The 24,255-nt window shown below is 41.1% G+C and overlaps 1 protein-coding gene and 1 pseudogene across 5 annotated transcripts in view; one reads left to right on the forward strand and one right to left on the reverse strand.

Annotated features, from left to right (window-relative positions):
• LOC148018909 (pentatricopeptide repeat-containing protein At1g76280-like) overlaps positions 1-24,255 on the forward strand; it is a 113,974-nt gene that overhangs the window by 23,351 nt on the left and 66,368 nt on the right. The window lies entirely within an intron of this gene.
• On the reverse strand, positions 3,473-5,375 carry LOC148018910 (uncharacterized; annotated as a pseudogene).

The raw sequence follows: 24,255 nt of genomic DNA on the forward strand, positions 1-24,255 counted from the left end.
AAATGTGGTGTGGACATGAGAGAGAAGGCACTTGCAAGCTACAAAAATTGAGCTTAAGGTTGAGTGGTGGGCAGCATGTCTATTTATAGATGGTGGGGCCCTCTCAAACTAGGGTTTGGCTTATGGGACATAGACACAATGAAAGTTTCAGTAATTTAATTAATTAAGAGAAACTATCCATGTGGCCATTAACAAACATGGTCTCATTATGGCTAGTGGTTCTTACAACAGTGCTATCTTCGTAAAGGATTTTTAGCTCAACATTGGTTTTGAGCTTTGTCAGAGTCTGATGGAGATAGAGGAGCTCCGATAGCCATCAATGTATTTGCATTTCAGTTTTCAGCTTAGTTATTTAGCTTCTAGCCGTGTTCACACTTGCTGGACTAAGTGCATTGTGTTTTTGCTGCATGGCAAGCTGGGCAATAGCATTCACTGTAGGGTAGCAACATTTATGGCATGTTGGCTAATTTTGGCAGCTGATCAGCCTGATTCAGCATCTACCATCAATTTATAGCTGTCTGCCATCAGCTTGCCCCATTCATTCTGTCATTGCGAGCACACATCTTTTTTATTGCATAATAGGTAATTGTATTATTTATAAAAAAAATACAAAATTACAAGATTACAAGATGTAGGATGGTTCTAGGCCATTGTGTATAAATCCGATGTTGGAAATGTGGAGAGAGAGAGAGAGAGAGAGAGAGAGAGAGAGAGAGAGAGAGAGAGTAGTAGATAGTGAACAAGAGTGGGCAGCAGTCCCTCACTCAAAAGATGCAAGTGCTAGAATGATAGAATGAAAGTACAATAGGTCTTAAGTAAGCTAGATATATCCCTAACCCAACTAGAGTTAATTTAATTCTAGAGTCTAGTGTTCCTACTTTTAGAGTCTTAGACACGCTATACTTTGACACTTTATTAAGTGTCCACACTACACAAATTACATTGGGCATTGTCCATAATTAACCAATTCTAAGACCCCCCTTGTAGTTTTGATGCAATGATGTACAAGGAGTGAATCCACACTACACAAATTACATTGGGCATTGTCCATAATTAACCAATTCTAACACCCCCCCCTGTAGTTTTGATGCGATGATGTACAAGGAGTGAATCAATCACCAAAGGTAGTAAGTTTAAGGATTTTTGAAATTCCTTAAACTTTTCATGTGGTAGTGCCTTGATGAAAATATTTGCAACTTTTCTTTTGTGTGGGGATATAGATAATTCTAATCTCCCTTGCATGTGATCTCTCTGTGACATGTGATTATGTATCTCAATTTGTTTTGCATGAGTATGAAACATTGGGTTCTGTGCCATTGCAATAGCACTCTGACTTTCAGTAAGAATAGGAGTGGGTCCCTCTAAATGAACATGAAGATTAGCCGATACATGGTGCAACCAAACACATTCGATTGTCGCTGTGAAAGTTGCCCTATACTCAGCTTCACAAGATGAGGTAGCTACAGTAGGTTGCTTCTTGCTCAGCCAAGAAATGCATGACTAGCCTAGAAAGGAATTCATTCTGTTGATTTGGGTGAATTGAATCCCCAAAAAATAGTGAATCAGCCCCATATCTGAAATATCAAAAGTAAACTGCAAATTAGTCTTGAAATCAACAATTTTTCTCTCATTTGGTCCAATGATTAGTATATCTATGTAAAGAATGATGATGATCAAATCCCCCCCTTCTTGAGGTAGAGGGTGGGCTCAATTGCATTGTACTATATGCATCTATCTTAGAATACCAAGCTCGTGGAGCTTGTTTTAAGCCATACAAGACTTGTTTTGGAACCCTTGTGCGGTACAAAATGCATCTATCTTGGAATACCAAGCTCGTGGAGCTTGTTTTAAGCCATACAAGGCTTTGTTCAGCTTGCAAACCTTATGCTCTTGGCGTTGCACAACAAAAACTTGCAGGTTGTGCAACATATACATCCTCTTTTGAATCTCCATTTAGAAATGCTATCTTTACATCCAATTGATGTATCCCAAGTAAACTATGCAACCACATAAATCACACATCTAATGGTGGTAATCCTGGATGTAGGAGCAAATGTCTCCTCATAGTCAATGCCCTTTTTCTGAGCATATCCCTTTGCAATCAACCTTGCCTTGTGTCTATCATTAGACCCATCATGTTTCCTTTTCAGCTTGTAAGCCCAATGTGTGCCAATGTTGTTTAAACTTTTAACCAAAAGGCAAGTTGACAAGACTCCATGTGTTCTTTTGTTTAAAAGAGAGTATCTGATCAATCATGGTTTCCACCCAATGCACATCGTGTACCTCATAATCAATAAGATGGCATGTATCTACAAAATTTGCCCCTCTTGCATTTCTAGCACTGCAATGTGTACGTTGAGGCAAAGGAGTATCCATACATCTCTCTTTAATAGTTTGTAACAGCCATCTAGGGACCGTTTTGGCTGTATGTATAGCAGCCCTTTCTTGCACAACCGCATCATCCACTACCCTAGGAAGAACTGGATTAGCTGGAGGCTGATTTTGGGTAAGTGGGGGAGGTTCAGCATGCTGTAATGCATCTATTTTTGCATTTATTGTAGGCCCGAATCCCAATGCAAGTGGCAAAGGACCCTCAAAGACACCACCATTCTCATACGTGGTTGGCATTTCAAACAAATCAGGGGAATATGCTGTATTTTCAGCAAAAATGACATCTTTGTTGACAAAAACCTATCGAATGTGAGGATCATACGTACGGTAACCTTTGCTCTTTGAGCTGTATCCAACAAAAATACATTTAAGTACCTTATCATCTAACTTCTCATGAAGCTCTTTAGACACACGAGTATATACTATACATCCAAACACTCGAAAGTAATCAACCTTGGGTGTCCGATCATGCCATGCCTCAAAAGGAGTGATCGTCTTAAGTGCCTTTGTTGAAGCCCTAGTAAATGTTGGGAATAAAGGCTCACCGTGCCTTTTATGGTGTTCGGGTGTGCACGCACCCTTACACATATACTTTATATCATAGAAACATGAAACGGGGAATGGGAACGGGGAACGGGGACGGGGACGGAGACGAGAATGCCAAACCTAGGGAACGGGGACGTGGGAACGGGAACGGCATTTAAAAAATCAAAATTCATGAAAAAAAATTAATATTTCACTCATAATCCATGTGGACTCTGGAGTGTTAAAACTTAAAACCAAGGTATATAATCCACAAGGACAAATCATTTTAAGTTTTAACTTTAAGATATCATGCATTATTCTAAAACTACTCATTAGAAATTGAATTGCAACTTACAAGGCTCAAGAGGTAAGCTATTCAATTATAAATAATAAAATCCATAATACATATGCCAAAAATCATAAATGGTAAAACAATGAACAATGAACTAAACTTAAAAGTCTAAGCTAAAAGAACATGCCTATGGTACCATTGCCAAAAAACTTAAAAGATTACAAATATGAAATTGAAGTCTAATCTTTGAAAGATTATGCTCATTGCCCCAAAAAAGACTGCAAATATAAAGTCTAATCTCTAGACTAAAGCAAAATGCGGCATGCCAAAATAGCCCAAAGGGCAACTGCAAGACTGCAAGACTCAAGTACAAATATAATATCGGCATGGCACAACTGTCAACAACCCAAGTGTCACAGTGTCATCAATGATCATAATATCATATATAATGTAAATGTGCCATGTATCATGAGACTCGTGATAAGTAAGCTAAATCAAAGATCATGATCATGATCTGAGGCTGCTCTAGCCACTCCTGAAGTGTCAGCCTCATCATCATGTGTACCATGAATTGCTGCATCTCCCTCAACATCAGCATGTGTCTCCTCTTCTTGCTGCATCTCCCACTCTGTGAATGGATCAGGCTTTGTTGTCATACTGTTACATAACATCCTCAAATTAGCACTAACGAATACTAGATCGTTTGCCCTCTCCACACCAAGACGGTTTCTCTTCTTTGAAGCAATGTGAGCGTAGGTACTCCACAATTGCTCCAAACAAGAGGAGCTAACTGACTGACTCAAAATACGGATGGCTAGTTGTTGCAACTCAGGACCATCTGAACCATAGTCCTCCCACCACAAAGCTGCCCTAATCTTACAGCGATCCTCCTGTGCATCCCCACAACCAAAAGAACCCCGAAAGGTCCTATAACATGAAAGTTGATCTCTGATCTTTCGTCTAGTGCCATGATCAGGCACTAAACGAGACAATATAAGTCTCCATGTATCCATAACCTCACTGTCATTCTCCTGACCCTTGCCCTGGAACTCAGGATCCACAACAAATGCAACTGCATGCATGGGTGAGCTATAGGAGTTCCACCTCGTCACAACTAAATGGTGTATTTCCTCGTACGCCTCATCATTTGGTGCCAACTCCTACAACTTTTCATTCAGCCTATCCATAGCCTCATATACCTTGCCAATGCAAGGTTGCATAGCATCCATAACTCTCAATAAATGTACAATGGGTGATACCATAGCATCTATCAGCTTTACATCATCCCAAAAAGTGGAGTTATTTGCTTTCTCCAAGCATAAGATACCTGTAGGAGTATCTGCCAATGTTGATGAGGTAAACTCATCACTAAGAAATAACTGTCTCAAGGCACCACTGCATTCTCTTAACCTGCCTAGCATCAAGAAGTTAAAGGCAAATCTGGTATCAGAGTATTTTAAAAGTGTCTTCTTCGACCGCAAAGAGAAGTGATGGCGAAGAAATTGGTGATTCAAAACAAAGCTAACCATTTGAGCTCCTTGCTCTATGACAGGTGCAATCCATGACAGGTTACCAATATCCTTTAGTAGGTTGTTCAAGCAATGAGCCATACAATATGAAACTGTGATATGTGGATAATATCCCTGAATAATAGCACCTGCTGCCCTATTTGCGGGCTCTCCATCTACAACAAATCCCACAACATGCTCTGGGCCAATAAGCTTAACACCTGTAACCCACTCTGTTGCAAGTACATCTGCTGACTTTCCTGTCCCCGATGCATCATGTGAAGATATAAAATACATTTCCCCACGAGAATAAGCAACCATACCATGAATGGATCGCTTGCGTGTATCACTCCAACCATCAGCAATCAAGGAAACTCCATTTTTAGCCCACATGCTCTTTCTAGTCACTACTGCTTGCTCAACAAGGCGCTTTTTCTTGTCGAGCAAAGTGGTGCGTAAGGTCTCTGATGATGGAGGTACATACGAAGGGCCATACTCACCAATCTTCTTGCACATCAATTTAAAATACTTTGACCTGGCTGCACAAAATTGAATGTGGTCATGATAAAAAAAGCGTGCCATTGATGTATCCACCTCTTCCTTCTTCTTGGGATCCCAACTAGCATCAAGTGTGCTTTGTCTACGTGCAACATGTGGCGTTGTTGATGCCATGGCCGATGCAATGCCTGTAGTAGGTGTGGAGATAGCACTTCCTGATACTGACCCTGCTCTAGATACATCTGATGGGGATGGTGTCACAAAAGTTGCAGGGTCAACTGCAACACATCGTGGTCTAGATGCAAGATAAGCTTGTTGACCTGCTACATGGTCACGAAGCTCCCTTTGCTTCTCCAAGGTCACATTTAGACAAAACTGCACCTCTGAATTTGGCTCATGTAGGAGATGAGCTCGGATCTGATTATGCATAAATATTAAAATTTAAAATGGAACAAGTGGCAATTGGTAGTCCATATTCTAATATTTAAGTAACTTTGAAAAATTAAAATCAATAAAAATTTGAAATACAAATGCTCGGCTCAATGGATTACCTTGTTTGCTCCACTAGTTCGCTTGTATGGGCAAAGCTTGCAAGTCCATGGTCGAGATCCTTCACCACTCAAAGGGCGGTCAGCATTTACTTCTTCCCACCATGACCAATCATCAGACCTTCTTCCTCGACCACCAACCCGACGAGCAGGGTGGGAAGATGAAGCCATTTATGATTTCAGGCTGAAAATTGAAGGCCTTAGGTTCAAGAGTCGAGAGAAGGAAAAATTGAAGGCTGAAAATTGATTATTGAAGGCTCGAGAGAAGGGAGAAGGCTCAAGAGTCAAGACTCACTCAAGAGTTGAGAGAGAAGGGAAAGGGAGAGAAGGGAGAAGAATAAGAAGGTTCATGGAAGAAGGAAGAAGAGAAGGGAGAAGTGAAGAGAAGGCAGAAGGAAGAAGAGAAGGAAGAGAAGAAAGAGAAAGAAGAGAAAGAAGAAGAAGGAAGAGAAGGAAGAGAAGGAAGAGGTTGGAGGTGGGAGGAGAAAGAAGAGAAAGAAGAAGAAGGAAGAGAGGGAAGAGAAGGAAGAGAAGAAAGAAGAAGAAGGAAGAGAAAGAAGGTGGCTGGGCCCTGAGGCCTGGGGGCAGGATGCAGGCGGGTCTTGCGAGTAGAATGCAGGGCCTCAGGCGGAAGCAGGCGGGAGCAGGAGAACTGGGCCAGGCGGGACGCAGGAGAACTGGGCGCAGGCGGAAACTGGGCGCGGGCGGCCCATAGGTCATTTTGCCACGTGGCGTTCCCTGTCCCGTTTCAGACAGGGAACGCAGCAGGGATCCCTGCTGCGTTCGCTATCTGAAACGGGACAGGGAACGTTCCATCATTTGGAAATGCGGTCCGCGCCGGATACATGCCGGGGACGGCGATTCCGCGTGCCGGGGGGCCGTTCCGGCCGTTTCTTGTCACTATGCTTTATATATATTATCAAAAACCTAAAGTGGTGCACTTTTTTGATTGTACCCACGCATTGAGTGTCATGCTCTCACTCTTTTCCTCACTCTCTACTCTGCTCTCACACTCTCTCTCACTGTGTATATCTCAGCTGCACTTTGTCTCGATCCTTGCGTACACTCATCAACAAACTAGTACGAGAGCGCAAGGAGTGCACGCTTCTCAGGGTTGGACATGCGATCTCAAGTGTGAGATGTCGGTAGTAGTTGTCAGTGTTCAGAAAGTTAGCAATCAACATGGGCGTATCCTTGTGAAAATTTGGAGCTTTTGATCGAAATTGTCAAATTTGTGCCAAAAAATGCTTTTGGAATAGAAGTTGCAGTCAAAATTTGGGGATTTCACATGTAATTGGTGCATTGGCCTATAAATGTGGCTGTAATTGCTTGTGGAGTACAGTAGCAGATACTCTAATTCTGGAAATCAATTTGCAGATCTGAAATTTCTGCAATTTCTTGATTTTCATTGCTAGTTGATACTTCCAGTATATCGTGGTCATTTGTGTGACATTTGGGCTTGCATTTGTTGACTTTTGAGTCCATTTAGTACTGCAAATCATGGCTGGAAATAGTGACAACAACAACTTTTTGCACATTAAGAAGCTTGAGGGTGCGCACAATTTTGCAATATGGCAAAAACAGTGCTACAATGTCTTGGTGCACAAGAAACAGGTGAGGCCCATAAAAGCGAAGGGAATAAGACCAGCAAGTATGGAACAAGAAGAGTGGGATGATTTGGATGAGCTTGCATGCTCTACCATTGAGCTCTCAGTGTCAAACAACTTGCTCTTTAACATTGAGAAGTTGAATTCAGCATATGCAATGTGGCAAAGACTTGAAGAATTGTATGCTTAGAAAAGCGTAGCCAGCAAGGTTTATTGGTTGAAAAAGTTGATGGACCTTCGCATGAAGGTACAACCATGTTTGTACATTTGAACGAGTTCAACTCAATTTTCAGTTAACTGATTGCTTTGGATTTCCATATTGATGACGAGTTCAAGGTCTTCTTGCTATGCACTTTGCTTGAAAGTTGGGATCCCTTCAGGACAGCTTTGAGTAACTCAAATGCTCAATTGTTATATTCTGATGTGGAGAGTTCTTTGCTGATGGAAGAACTTAAGAGGCAAAATAATTTAGCAAACAAGTCTTCTAATGGATTGCACACTAGGGGCAGATTTCAGCAAAAGGGCGGTTCTAAAAATAGAGCATGTAGCAAGTCTTGTGGAAAAAATATGGAGTGCCATCATTGTGGCAAGAAAGGGCACTACAAACTGGACTGTTTTCAATTGAAGAAAGAGAAAGGCAAAAATAAAAACACTGAAGACACTAAGGTTGATAAAAAGGACAGCCAGTCTTCAAAGAAGAGAAGTGTGAAGATAGAGGAGATAAATGTAGTCACTCATGAGAATGACAGTGACGATGGTGTACTTCTTGCTTTTTCTTTGAGTGCACATGCATTGATTGCAGATTTTGAGGATGACATGCACACTTGGGTACTTGATTGAGGTGTGTCTTTTTATGTTACACCACATCATGAGTGGTTTTCTGACTACAATGGTGGTGCACGTGGTGTTGTCCACTTGGGGGATAACTATGCATGTTAAATTGCGGGTATTGGCAGTGTGAAATTGGAATTTTAGTATGGCTTTGTGTTTGTTTTGCATAATGTGAGGCATGTACCTCAGCTTAAGAAGAGCTTGATAAGCATAGGGCAGCTAGCAAAGGCTATCATACTACCTTTGGGGATAGCAAATGGAAAATTTGTAAGGGCTCTTGCATTGTTGCCAAGGGCTCACAAAAGTGATACTTTGTATCCTTTCCATGGATCTAGTGTGCAAGACCATGTAGTCACCATCACCAAGTAGCCAAGTGTTTCTTTGTGGCATAGCTGGTTGGGACACATGAGTCAAACTAGAATGAAAGTGCTTTCTCGTTTGGAATGAAAGTGCTTTCTCGTTTGAGGTATGTTGATTTTGAACAATGTGATCATTATATTTATGGTAAGCATGCTCAAACATCACGTAAAAAATCTCTTTCTCTAAAGTCTTCTCTCTTAAGAGTTGTTTAGATGTATGTCAGATGTCAGGGTTATCTCTAGGGGAAAGAAGTATTTCATTACTTTTGTTGCTGATGCCACATGCAAAGTATGGGTTTATCCAATCCGTTGTAAAGACGAGGCCTTGGATAAATTAAAAAAATTCATGGCAGTTATTGAAAATTAGACTAGCAAGACATTAAAGTGTCTTTGCTCTGACAATGGTGGGGAATATGTGTCCAAAGCCTGTTAGGACTTTTGTGCTAGCAAAGGGATTAAGAGGAAGCTCACTGTCCCTCACAATCCACCCCAAAATGGTCCCTCAAGAAGTGTGGTTGGGCAAGTCACCTTCGTATGCTCACTTGAGAGTATTTGACTGCGAAGCATTTGTGCACATTCGCAAGAAAGAATTCAGCAAACTTGAGCCAAAGTCCTATAAATGTATTTTCTTAGGATATGGTAATGAGGGTGAAATGGGATATAGCTTATGGGATCCCGAAAAAAGGAAAATTGTACGCAGTAATGATGTTATCTTCCAGGAAAATCTCATCCACAAATAGTGTGAAAAGACTGAGGAAGTTAGAAGGGTTGTATTTTGGGAAAAGATATATTGATAGGACAGCAAAGAATGCCCACTAGGCAGCAGCAAATACCTGCTATAAATGTCCTTGAAAACGCAGGGAATAATGCTGATAATGATCAGCAAGATATTTCCCATGATGTACCACAAATTTATCAAGAACAGATGCCTTTGGAACAACCAAAACCAGTTGTACAACATGCTGAACTTGCAAAACAGCAAGTTGAACAGATGCCTTTGGAACAACCAGAACCAGCTGTGACAACATGCTGATCTTGCAAAACAACAAGCTTTTAATGTAGATTTGTAGGCTGAACAACTAGCAAATCTTGATCATTGGGTCCATAGGTTGACTAGAATGTAAAGACAGCCTGATAGGTTTGTTCGTGGTGTCATTTATATGGTTGATTATGTCACGTTGACAGATTATGGTGATATGTCATGTTTCAAGGAAGCAATGGATAGAAAAGACAGCAAGAAATGGCATAAGGCTATGCTATTAGAGATGGAATCTCTCATGAAAAATGACACTTGGGATTTGGTGCCTTTGCCTAAAGGGCAGAAAGTGCTATCATGCAAATGGGTTTACAAAATGAAAATTACTTTTGGTTCTTTGCCAATGTACAAGGCATGACTGGTTGCTAAAGGGTACAACCAAGAACATGGAATTGATTTTGATGAAATTTTTTCTCTTGTAGTCAAAATGACTACTTTGTGAACCATTTTGGGCTTGGTTGCATCTGAAGATATGGAGCTCATACAAATGAATGTAAAGATAGCTTTCTTACGTGGTGATCTTGTTGAGAAATATGCAATCACACCATAGTGACAGGAAACGGCTGGAACGGCTCCCTGGTACGTGGAATCACCGTCCCGGCACGAATCCGTCGTGGACCGCGTTTTGAATTGATGGAATGTTCCCTGTCCCGTTTCAGATAGGGAATGCTATGTAGGAGAACTTGGAACTTGGAGAAGAAGGAAGACTCAAGAGAAGAGGAAAAGAAGGAGAAGAAGGGAGAAGGTTCAAGGAAGAAGGAAGAAGAGAAGGGAGAAGTGAAGAGAAGGTAGAAGGAAGAAGAGAAAGAAGAAGAAGGAAGAGAAGGAAGAGGTTGGAGGTGGGAGGAGAAAGAAGAGAAAGAATAAGAAGGAAGAGAAGGAAGAGAAGGAAGAAGAAGAAGGAAGAGAAAGAAGGCGGTTGAGATTGACATAGGCTACAGCGCAACACGGAACGAGGGGGCGCAGACGATCTAGAGCGGGCATCACTTACCTGTGGTCGGCCGGCCGCTGATCTCACCTGGATGATCTGCAACTGCGTTCTACTCCCGCTCCAGATCGCCTGCGCCCAGTGCCGTGGCTCCCGTTCCATATCGCCTGCGCCCCCTCATTCCGTGCTGCGCTGCAGCCTATGCCAATCTCAACCGCCTTTTTTCTCTTCCTTCTTCTTCTTTCTTCTCTTCCTTCTCTTTCTTCTTCTTCTTTCTCTTCTTTCTCCTCCCACCTCCAACCTTTTCCTTCTCTTCCTTCTTTTTCTTTCTCTTCTTTTTCTTCTTCCTTCTACCTTCTCTTCACTTCTCCCTTCTCTTCTTCCTTCTTCCTTGAACCTTCTCCCTTCTCTTCCTTCTTTTCCTTCTCTCTTGAGTCTTCCTTCTTCTTCAAGTTCCAAGTTCTCCTTTTTTCTTCTTCTTCTCCCTTCTCTCCTTTTTCCTTCTCTCTCGACTCTTGAGTGAGTCTTGACTCTTGAGCCTTCTTCCTTCTCTCAAGCCTTTAATTTTCAGCCTTCAATTTTTCCTTCTCTCAGATCTTGAGCCTTTAATTTTCAGCCTGAAATGGCTTCATCTTCCCGCCCTACTCGTCGGGTTGGTGGTCGAGGAAGAAGGTCGGATGATTGGTCATGGTGGGAAGAAGTAAATGCTGACCGCCCTTTGAGTGGTGGAGGATCTCGACCATGGACTTGCAAGCTTTGCCCATACAAGTGAACTAGTGGAGCAAACAAGGTAATCCATTGAGCCGAGCATTTGTATTTCAAATTTTTATTGATTTTAATTTTTCAAAGTTACTTAAATATTGGAATATGGAATACCAATTGCCACTTGTTCCATTTTAATATTTATGCATAATCAGGTCCGAGCTCATCTTCTACATGACCCAAATTCAGAGGTACAGTTTTGTCCGAATGTGACCTTGGAGAAGCAAAGGGAGCTTCATGACTGTGTAGTAGGTCAACAAGCTTATCTTGCATCTAGACCACGATGTATTGCAGTTGATCTTGAAACTTTTGTGACACCATCCCCATCAGATGTATCTAGAGCAGGGTCAGTATCAGGAAGTGCTATCTACACACCTACTGCAGGCATTGCATTGGCCATGGCATCAACAACGCCACATGTTGCACGTAGACAAAGCACACTTGATGCTAATTGGGATCCCAAGAAGAAGGAAGAGGTGGATACATCAGTGGCACACTTTTTTTATCATGACCACATTCAATTTTGTGCAGCCAGGTCAAAGTATTTTAAATTGATGTGTAAGAAGATTGGTGAGTATGGCCCTTCGTATGTATCTCCATCGTCAGAGATCTTACGCACCACTTTGCTCGACAAGGAAAAGCGCCTTGTTGAGCAAGCAACAATGATTAGAAAGAGCATGTGGGCTAAAAATGGAGTTTCCTTTGCTGATAGTTGGAGTGATACACGCAAGCGATCCATTCATGGTATGGTTGCTTATTCTCATGGGGAAATGCATTTCATATCTTCACATGATGCATCAGGGATATGAAAGTCAGTAGATGTACTTGCAGCAGAGTGGGTTACAGGTGTTAAGCTTATTGGCCCAGAGCATGTTGTGGGATTTGTTGCAGATGGAGAGCCCGCAAATAGGGCAGCAGGTGCTATTATTCAGGGATATTATCTGCATGTCACAGTTCCATATTGAATGGCTCATTGCTTGAACAATCTACTAAAGGATATTGGTAACCTGTCATGGATTGCACCTGTCATAGAGCAAGGAGCTCAAATGGTTAGCTTTGTTTTGAATCACCAGTTTCTTCACCATCACTTCTCTTTGCGGTCGAAGAAGACACTTTTAAAATACTCTGATATTAGATTTGCCTTTAACTTCTTGATGCTAGGCAGGTTAAGAGAATGCAGTGGTGCCTTGAGGCAGTTATTTCTTAGTGATGAGTTTACCTCATCAACATTGGCAGATACTCCTACAGGTACCTTATCCTTGGAGAAAGCAAATAACTCCACTTTTTGGGATGATGTAAAGCTGATAGATGCTATGGTATCACCTATTGTACATTTATTGAGGGTTATAGATGCTATGCAACCTTGCATTGGCAAGGTATATGAGGCTATGGATAGGTTGAATGAAAAGTTGTAGGAGTTGGCACCAAATGATGAGACGTATGAGGAGATATACCATTTAGTTGTGACGAGGTGGAACTCCTATAGCTCACCCATGCATGCAGCTGCATTTGTTGTGGATCTTGAGTTCGTGGGCAAGGGTCAGGAGAATGACATTGAGGTTATAGATGCATGGAGACTTATATTGTCTCGTCTAGTGCCTGATCATGGCACCAGATGAAAGATCAGAGATCAGCTTTCATGTTATAGGACCTTTCGGGGTTCTTTTGGTTGTGAGGATGTAGAGGAGGATCGCTTTAAGATTGGGGCAGCTTTGTAGTGGGAGGACTATGGTTCGGATGGTCCTGAGTTGCAGCAACTAGCCATCCGTATTTTGAGTTAGTCAGTTAGCTCCTCTTGTTTGGAGCAATTGTGGAGTACATACACTCACATTGCTTTAAAGAAGAGGAACCGTCTTGGTGTGGAGAGGGCAAATGATCTACTATTCGTTAGTGCTAATTTGAGGATGTTATGTAATAGTATGACAACTTAGCCCGATCCATTCACAGAGTGGGAGATGCAGCAAGAAGAGGAGATACATGCTGATGTTGAGAGAGATGCAATAATTCTTGGTACACATGATGATGAGGTTGGCACTTTAGGAGTGGCTAGAGCAGCCTCAGATCATGATCATGATCTTTGATTTAGTTTACTTATCATGAGTCTCATGATGTATGACACATTTACATTATATATGATATTATAATCATTGATGACAGTGTGACACTTGGGTTGTTGACAGTTGTGCCATGCTGATATTATATTTGTACTTGAGACTTGCAGTCTTGCAGTTGCCTTTTGGGCTATTTTGGCATGCCGCATTTTGCTTAAGTCTAGAGATTAGACTTTATATTTGTAGCCTTTTTTGGGGCAATGAGTACGTTCTTTCAAAGATTAGACTTCAATTTCATATTTGTAATCTTTTAAGTTTTTTGGCAATGGGACCATAGGCATGTTCTTTTAGCTTAGACTTTAAAGTTTAGTTCATTGCTCATTGTTTTATCATTTTTGGCATATGTATTATGGATGTTATTATTTATAATTGAATAGCTTACCTCTTGAGCCTTGTAAGTTGCAATTCAATTTCTAATGAGTAGTTTTAGAATGATGCATGATATCTTAAAGTTAAAACTTAAAATGATTTGATCTTGTGGATTATATACCTTGGTTTTAAGTTTTAACACTCTAGAGTCCACATGGATTATGAGTGAAATATTATTTTTTTCTCATGAATTTTAATTTTTTAAATGCCGTTTCTATTCCCACGTCCCCGTTCCCTAGGTTTGGCGTTCTCATCCCTGTTCCCCGTTTCCATTCCCCGTTTCATGTTTCTATGAATCACATCCATGTGACAGCCTCTTTGTATGGAGCAATAGGGCAAGGCACAAGCAATTTGCTAGAAAGGATGCCTAAAATACAGGATGCCTGAATCCCATAAGCACAGTGGAGAAAAAGGGAACCATCATAAGCCTATAAAGTGATGTACCTTCTTATCATTCGATGATGAAATACTATTGTACTTTTTCCTTTCAGTCATAGTTTGTGTCATACTCAAGATTGTGTTTACGAGTCCATGCTTCCATCTTGGAACCTAATTCACTTGAGTAACAGTTGGTCTCTCTAGTCTATGTCATCATGAACATTGTTTTTGTGTTCCATCCGCCATAGCCATGCTCAGATCCATGCATTTCAACATGGTATCAGAGCCATGGTGAGCATGGCAATGATCCTCCAGCTCTATTCCATCTCTATCTAGCTCAACCTGAGTTCATGACTTCATGATCAACTCCATTTTCACCTCCAACTTTACTCAAGCCTCTTGTCTACCATAGCTAGACTGCACCTATCCACCTTGGAGCTTGTGGATCTCTTCAACCAGGCCATCTCAGCTGAAGATTTCTTTTGGGTATATCTTCCTAACCTCAGGGCTCTCCCTCTTGATACCTCAATCATAGACATTGATGATCTTTGACTCCACATTATGGAAATTGGTATTCGCTGTCTTGATCACACTGCCATCTGGTCATACGATTCAAGCTTCGTCTACACGTAGCCCCTTAACTTGCGACTATAGGGCTTCTTTAGCCCTTTGTATAGACCTACTCCCCACCCAATATTGGCCAGAATGCCTGCGTGTGCGTGCTGCTGTTGTCATTTTTATTAGACGGGTCTGAAATCCTAACACAGTCCTCCATAGCCAAGATTCATCAAGCTCCTCTTCCATCTCACTCTTCTCACTCCATTGGAAGGTTTTGCCACTCTGATCTGAGCTCCTAGCTCAGTTTCCAGCAAGGATTCAAGTAAAATTTATCCATCACATCAGCAAGGAGGGGACTCAAGTTGAGGACAAGACAAGCATCAAGAATCATCATCAAACTCAAGCATAGTATCTCTTGATACTCCATAGTGTGTTTTCACACTACCTCCTTGTGTCCTTTGACATATTCAAGAATCAACTCATTGCTGCTCTGATCTCACTCACTTGATACTGATGTCAATGACAAACAAGAAGATCTCTATGTGGATACACTTCATGAAGAGTAACATGATTTGTGTTGCTTATCTACAATACATAGAAGATTTTTGTGATCTACTTGTAGGAAGACAAGGAGTAGCCTATACCCAAATGCCATTAATATTTCCATTTGTAGAACTATCTGCTACCTTGGAGAAAGTGCAAGATTTTGAAGATATTTCTGCTGCCTCAAAGGTGATGGTACCTTTGCTTGAGGGGGACATGGACATGAAGATTGATACAAAGATTGATGCAAGCAAAGCAAGCAAAGTCCATGGAGAAGCTGACTAAGAAGACCTAGAAGAAGAGGACCAAAAGAGCAAAGTGGAGAACAAGTACAAGATCAAAAAGAGCAAGTTGGACTACATCGACAAGAATACTTGCAATGAATTGAAGATCTATGCAAAAAGAAATGCTGAAAATTGCAAGGGCTTGTCGATTCTTGTCTCTACTTTCAATAGAACTTTGTATTGAATGTACTTCTCATTAATGCTCCTGACATATGCCTTGTAAAACTTCTCATGTAAGGTTATTCATAACAATCTCTATACACTTAGTGAGGCCTTGTAACAGCCCCTGGATGTTGGCCATGTTTTTTGGTACTCACACTTGGCCTTTTCTGCGACAGCCTCTGGTGTTTACCATGTTTGTGGTATACCCACACTTAGCAAGGTTCTACTCATGACAGCCTCTGTACACTTAGTGCCTTTTTCACGGTTGTGATTAAGGAGGGGTGTTGAGAAATATGCAATCACACCCATGTGACAGCCTCTTTGTATGGAGCAATAGGGCAAGACACAAGCAGTTTGCTAGAGAGGATGCTTGAAATACAGGATGCATGAATCCCAGAAGCACAATGGAGAAAAAGGGAACCATCATGAGCCTATAAAGTGATGTACCTTCTTATCATTCGATGATGGAATACTATTGTACTTTTTCCTTTGAGTCATAGTTTGTGTCATACTCAAGATTGTGTTTATGAGTCCAAGCTTCCATCTTGGAACCTAATTCACTTGAGTAATAGTTGGTCTCTCCAGTCTATGTCATCGTGAACATTGTTTTTGTGTTCCATCCGCCATAGCCATGCTCAGATCCATGCATTTTAACAGATTTGCATGAGGAGAACTATATGCAGCAGCCTGAGGGTTTTGTTGCACAGGGGAAAGAGCACATGGTATGTAAACTCAACAAGAGTCTGTATGGGTTGAAACAAGCACCATGAGAATGGTATCATAAATTTGATACATTCATGCAATCTCTGGGATTTTGTTGCACGGGGGAAAGAGCACATGGTATGTAAACTCAACAAGAGTCTGTATGGGCTGAAACAGACACTACGAGAATGGTATCATAAATTTGGTACATTCATGCAATCACAAGGATTCCATAGATCTTAAGTTGATCACTGGTTATACACTAAGAAGGCAATTGATCGTTGCTTATACACTAAGAAGACAACATATGATAGTCTTTTTCTCTTGGTTTTGTATGTGGATGACATGCTGATTGCAGGCATGGATCTTTATGCCTTGGACTCCTTGAAACAAAGTCTACATAGTAGTTTTGATATGAAGGATCTTGGTGAAGCCAATCATATTCTTGGTATGCGTATACTCAGGGATAGATCACAAGGTCTTCTCTATTTGTCACAGAAGGAGTATGTCACTAAGGTTTTGCAGCATTTCAATATGGAGGGGGGGAAAACCATTAGTGTACCATTGCCTCCATATGTGAAACTTAGTGCAGATGATAACCTACATCTCATGATGGAAAGGCTGAGATGGCCAAGATTCTTTATGCTTTTAAGTGTTGGTAGCTCGATGTATACTATGATTGCTACATGTCCTGACATTGAATTTGCAGTGGGAGTGGTTAGTAGGTACATGGCATATCCTGGTAAAAAGCATTGGAGAGCAGTGAAGGGTATCATGAGATACCTTAAGGGCACAAAGGATTTGTGTATCTGCTTTGGGAAGCAGAAGTCATCTGTTGTTGGCTTCACGGATGCAGACTATGTTGGTCATCCTGATTGCAGGAAGTCTACTTCCGGATATGTGTTTATGTTCAGAGAGGGAGCGGTCTCTTCAATATCCAGGGTGCAAAAGTGTGTTACATTGTCTACTATAGAGGTAGAGTATGTGGCTGCCAGTGAGGCATGCAAGGAGGCTTTATGGCTTTCACGTTTGGTGAGAGACGGATGCAGACTATGTTGGTCATCTTGATTGTAGGAAGTCTACTTCAGGATATGTGTTCACGTTCACAGGTGGAGCGGTCTCTTCAATATCTAGGCTACAAAAGTGTGTTGCATTGTCTACTAAAGAGACAGAGTATGTGATTGCCAGTGAGGCATGCAAGGAGGCTTTATGGCTTTCAGGTCTGGTGAGAGAGCTTGGTATTACAGAGGTTCCTATCCTCCACTGTGATAGTCAGAGTGCTATCATGCTAGCACAGAATTGTGTCTTTCATGCAAAGACAAAGCACATATAGGTGATGTATCATTTTATCATGGATGTACTTGACAGCAAGAGCATTGAGCTTATCAGGAAACTTTAGAGGCAGAGGGAGCTCTAGAGGAAGAGTGGATGGAAAAATAGAGGTTCTAGAAATTTTGCTATTGTTTGCCATTATTGTGGCAAAACATGCCATATTGCAGCCCATTGCTATGCAAAGAAGGATGATATTCGCAGTGGTAAATTACAGCAAGGAAACTATGCATTGTCTTCACGACAGAATGAAGACAAAAATGAGAGTCTGATACATATAGATGATAACCGTGTAGACCTCACGAAGAGTCTTCTAGTAGAACGTTTTGCTCATTGCCACCAGATAATGGGGGTTGGATAGTATATGTATATTTTTGCTTTGTACATACAGAGACTTAGCTAATTCTTTTCTCTACCTTCAGGCACGTTGCCTTTAGGTGGGAGGTTGTTGGGAATAAAGGCTCACCGTGCCTTTTACGATGTTTCGTTGTGCACGCATCCTTACACATGTACTTTATATATATTATCAAAAACCTAAAGTGGTACACTTTTTTGATTGTACCCACACATTGAGTGTCGTACTCTCACTCCCTTCCTCACTCTCTACTTTGCTCTCACTCCCTCTTTCACTGTGCATATCTCAATTGTACTCTGTCTCGATCCTCGTGTACACTCATCAACATAAAGTACATGATTGACACATTGTAGGCTCTCAAGCCAAAACTTATGTGGTGGTCCTTTACTTTTTAGCATACATCTGGTCATCTCCATGAGTGTGCGATTCTTTCTTTCAGCTACTCCATTTTGTTGAGATGTCATCCTCACAATGGCATGATATGTAATGCCATGCTTAAGCAAGAGTGTCTCAAATGCACGAGACATATATTTCCCTCTTGATCTATGCATAGAATCTGCATCTTTAAATTTGTTTTTGCTTCCAATTTTGGAAGCAAGTGTTTGAAGTGCACAAATACATTGATTTGACCTTCAAACCATACACCCAATACAGTTGTTAGCTACGAAAGATACAATTTGGTATAATACGGTAACTAAATGTTACTTTACGATTTTATAAGGTACAATACGATATTAGTATGAAAAAAAATTTAACTTGATTATTAAAAAACCATAAATTATTAAATGATAGAACACATGTTTAAAGTGAAAATAGCTGTTTCATTACAAAATAAGACGAATACATGAGGGTGACCCTCATGGTCGCATGTGCTGTAACATGTGATATATCATACAACTAGAGTCTAAAGACTAGTACATATATGGATAATGGATGATAGTGGTATGTGGATACAATGATAGTAGATACAAAAAAGAGAGAGACCTATGAATCTATAGACTATAATGAGGTATCACTATCATCATCATCATGATTATCAATAGTGCTCATCAAGAGAGTCTGAAGATGACTCCTTGGTGTCGGATAACGAGACACTCTTATATTCATCTTCACGGATGAGGTTAACTTCATCATCAAATGATGGCTCCCTAGGCGCTAGCTATGTAGGCAAGGAGGGGGATGTCATTATGAGGCATAGGACGGGAGCTACTAGAGCCTCCTCTCACATATGTCTGCCAGCCACTTGAACGACCCCTTCTTGATGTCGGAGGGCAGAGAATGACCATGCCCCTGCTACTACCTACTTGAACTTCTTGTCCACGAGCATGTTGATTGCGAGTGTTTTGAGTATTTATTGCTATAAGCTCTCTATAGAGCTCCACAATGATCTTCTTCTTCTCCTCATCGATCTCCTAATGTACATTGGGAAAAGTGTTGCCCGTCAACTTGAATGTATCAACACTTACCTACACAATGTATATGAGATTGTAAATGCTTAAGTCTAAATTGTAAAATATAAACTTCAAAGTTTAAAACAACAAATTTTAAATTTTGTGATTAAGTATTTACATGCTTTGGACTATCCATGCTTATCATACTCCTTATCATGCGTAAGTTAGTGTGGCAATAGATGTAAGGTGCCCGCCCATCGGCTGTCCAGGCACGCTTTTAGTGGTCTATCGAGAAACGAATCTAAGCGTCATTGCCCGGCACTCCCAAGGAATGTTCCGAGTTTTGTCGCCTAGGGTTTTCGGAATCTGCCTTGCAACGGAGCGTTCACGGCCGAAACCCACTAGGATCGACTTGAAAATTGGGCTCCTAGTGACCAAGGTCTCCTATCAGCATTCTAGCGTCGGATCCTAGACATCCTACTTTACGCAGAGATATCCAAGCCGAAGTAGACCCATGCCGTGCTTGGTTAAAAGAGAATGGGAAATGAGAGGGATGCGCCGCTCAATCTCTCTGCCCGCAGGGCATAGTCCCATTCCGATCCCCAAAAACGGCATGAATCGTGTTCTAATCCAACAACACCTAAAGGTCGAACGACGACAAAATCTTGTGAGAAGTCTCCCAGTTCTCTGGGACCACCCTGCCGTAGGATGGACCCGTCGGGGGTTCCGCCCACCCGCTTTCCTTAATAGCTTTAGTTTTCTAATTAGGTCCTACCACATTTATGTGTGACACTTAAAGTCAGCTTCATTAATTAAGCCTTTTAGGGAACATGGTTCGTTCGCATAACTTATAGCACAGACACGAAAACATAGTAAACAATCTATTGACAAACAAGTTTAAACAAGTTCCTTAACTTATCTTCAAGTTAATCTTTGTCTCCCGCCGATACATGAGAAATTATGTATCCCTTCTGTCCAACAGAAGTATCTTTTTTGCCTTGCAGAAGTAACTGGTCCAAATCTCATGGCACCACAAATTCAATCCTTTATCTAGAATAGGATCTCCCAACATGCCCAGACGTTGGGGATCATGGAGGTCTTCAACTCCATTCTAGACCTAGCAAGGGGTGTCAGGGAGGTCTTCAACTCCATTCTAGACCTAGCAAGGGGTGTCGAGAGCTCCACCTGACCCGCAACCTGTCTAGGAGCGAAACATCATTCCCGTGGTTGGCCTTTTCACCACTCAACCTTAGGCCCATGAATCGAGCAGTGCCATCTTTGGGTTAATCGGCGATGCGATCATGGAGGTGATCCACCCGTGCAATATATCCTTCATTAATTAAATCCTTTAAGAATCCAACACAACAAGGCATCCAGTCCTAATATCAGTTTCTAGGAAAACATTTCTTTATCCCCATGGCAACTTATCATCACAGACCCTTGCTATGCATTTTGCATAAATCACAAGTACTTGAAACAATCATTCAAACAACAAACTAACAACCAGTTGAATATAAAAGCATTTAGGATGTGGTTTAATCAACCAATAAAAAACCAATTATATTCTTGTCAAACAATGCAAGAATAGTCGCGATAACATTACCATCACATGTAAGTTCTTCCCTTTGGGATCAAAGAGCGATTCTATGTAAAATTTACTTAACACTTATATGCCTAATTTTTAATGTCATGATTATGCCATTCATAACCCTTGACCGATTCCTCCTTGTAATTGCTCTATCAATGAACAAGCCATATGCAACTAGGTGCAATTAACTTTCCTTAATACGTGAGAGGAAATGACCTATACTCGTGCATCATAGTATGGGGTCTAACGTATCTCATACGAGAATCAAAACAAGCATCTATCAATTTGAAAATACATTACGATCGGAACCACAGTTGGATTGATAGTGATGTCTTTGATCGAAGCTTCGTTGCTGGTTGTGCGATTGCCATCCGCATGTGACATTCTTCGCTTGGGGGCTAGCATCCACAAGTAGACTCAAGAGATAAAGAAGACGGAATAGATTCAAGATGGGAGAGCGTAAGAGAAGATGGTTAAGTCGAGGATCGAGATAGAGGGAATTGTGCAGCCTCTCGGGGTAACTCCTCTCTCTCTTTCTCTCAAGCATTCTCTCACAATCTCTTGGAGAGTATCCTTCTCTCTACCTCTCTCTCGCAGTCTCTCGGGGTCTCCTTATGCCTCTTGTGCTTTCCCATGCCTCATATTTATAGTGGATTAGAAAAGAGGGCTTGTGGCTAAGAAGTGGAGCTCTTTGTGGAGGGGGATCTTAGAAAGATCAGTGATCTGATGCTTAGATCATAAATTTGATGGTTTCATTGGCTTCGAAAGGGGGGTAAAAGTCTAAGATACTTGGTTAGAAAGCTCTTAGTTCACTCCTTATTCTTTTCTCTGTTCGAAGTGCTGTTTTCTGTCTGTAGATTGCGATCGCAGCGCGCGTGATTTCGCTAGTCACTTTTCTTTATTTTTCTTTTTATAAAATCTCCAAAACTAACTAAAACATCACTTGTCTTTTCTTTTAAATGACATTCAGTTCTAGAAATCTTCATATCTTTTTAGGATAATATCTAAAATATTTAAAATATACTAGTTTTGCCCAAAATCTAATATTTTTGGACCATCCAAACTATACACATTAATACTAGTGATTAATGTAGCTCATAAGCCTCGTTCACGTTGTAACTTACGTGAAGGGTGGCTACGGTTCTTGTTAATCCGAGAAAAATGTCGGATTATAACTCTCGGTTTATTTTAAAATATATTTTTAAATAAATAAAAATCCTTAATTATTAATGTTAGTTTTTTTTTCTTTAGTTAGTAATCTTACTAACTTATTAATTGACTAGCTAACTTTCAAACTAACCAACTAACTTTTATTGTGTGGAGATATTACAATAGACTAGCCACTCTAATTATCGTGGGCTAAGTCAATTGCGAATCTTCATGTGAATAAGAAAATAGATACTCCAGTTGTGAAGAGTAATCTTGAGCAAGGACTCTCATGGCTAAGGGTTGAAGGGTCTCCAATGCGTATCCAAAGTTTTGTCATCAAAATGGAGGCTTCACAAGTGACTTTGTTCTCTAATAAGTGGAAGAAGTAAAAGCCACACGCCCTCTCTGATCCGTGTAGCATACTAACTTCTCCAGCATTGCATTGTGTTTAGCAAACTGGTTCGAATGGAGCTCTCTATTATCCATGGCCGTTGACAACTTGTAGCCCATATGTACCAATGCAGCAAAACCATGGATGGGCTTATACATCCATGCCCATCTCCTCGTTGCTATCTCTAGAGTATGTGCACGGTGTTTGTGATCACCGTGCAAGCACGTGCCTCCATTAATGCCGCTCTAAAGAAGTGAATGTGAAGGCCCATGGTGGATGCCTTGCTATTACTTATATGTAATACCCTATAAAAGGGAGCAACGACAATGACAATGGCATGGACTTTCTGCCAAAATTGCTCATTAAGGCATAAGCATTGCATGGCTTTGGCCTTCTCTATCTCATGCTCATTCCACTTATTCCATAGAGTGGACACCATTGTTTGGCGCAAGGGGGACTACATCATAAAGGTGCTCGAAGAACAACCACATGTAAGAAAATTGAGTTGAAGAAGGCTTCTTCAACTCGAGTGTGCTATGCTCATGATACATCGCAAGTACCTTTACCTTTACCATCAAGAAGCTAAGAACTGTTGTAGCTTTGCGGACCACCCTCTTCATTCACTTGACCTTCCTAATGTCCTCCATGAGCAAATCTAGACAATGACTTGCACATGGAGTCCACACAATCGTGGGAAACTTGGCCTCAAGCAAATTACCCATGCGACAATAATTCAATGTACTGTTGGTAACAACTTGCATCACATTCGAGGGGCCCATCTTCAACCACAAATTACAAGTAACAATACTTGGAGGTTAGAGAGAGAAAGAGAGAGTTAAGCCTTTTGAGATTCAAGAATCAAGAGAGAGAGAGAGAGAGAGAGAGAGAGAGAGAGAGAGAGAGAGAGAGAGAGAGAGAGAGAGGTTTGGAGGGAAGAGAGAATCGAGATAGATATTAGAGAGAATAGGGTGATGGTTATCCATAAATTATAATGAAGGAAAGTGAAATAAATTTAAAAGATAGTAAATGCCTCAATGATAGCTTGTCGAATGTAGTGGTACATGAAGGCACTCGTCGTTTTTCTCCCCCTCTTGTTGTGTCCATGGCCCACAAAAAGGAAGTGCTGAGTGGACATGAGACGAATATGTTGATGATATCTCGTTTCTTACGAACACTCCATCCGTCAGTGAGAATGGAGCAACTATATTTTATCCATGCGGCTTGAATATTATCAAGGGCTCTATCAATCCTTTCCTTCTCTTCATCAATCTTTTTCGTCCTTATGTCGTTGTATGTGACACTGGTCCATCCTTCACACGGATTCACATTGACAATGGCTTTTACCATCTTCTTCCATTGCTCTTGCTTTAGGACATTGAATGCAAGATGGTGCTCAATCATTGTGTGTGTTGTAACCGGCCTATTCACTGGGAAGGGCGGTAGTGTACAACAAAAATATATAAATGCTTTCACCCAATTAACAGTCGCCCACTTTTCCTGAACTTAAAGACATAGAATCAAGAAGACATACAGGAAGCTAGAATGCTCCTGTTGCCACACAGACACCCTGTTGGCCCCTAAGTCAGGCGCCCCTTGCGGTATTTCTTAATTTGACCTCGGCACAGACCAGAGGATTGATCCTCGTACAAAAACGAAGATA

The sequence above is a fragment of the Lygodium microphyllum genome, chromosome 20 (genome assembly GCF_053477565.2).
Source record: "Lygodium microphyllum isolate KBCC chromosome 20, Lygodium_microphyllum_v1.1.10, whole genome shotgun sequence".
Classification (NCBI taxonomy): domain Eukaryota; kingdom Viridiplantae; phylum Streptophyta; class Polypodiopsida; order Schizaeales; family Lygodiaceae; genus Lygodium; species Lygodium microphyllum.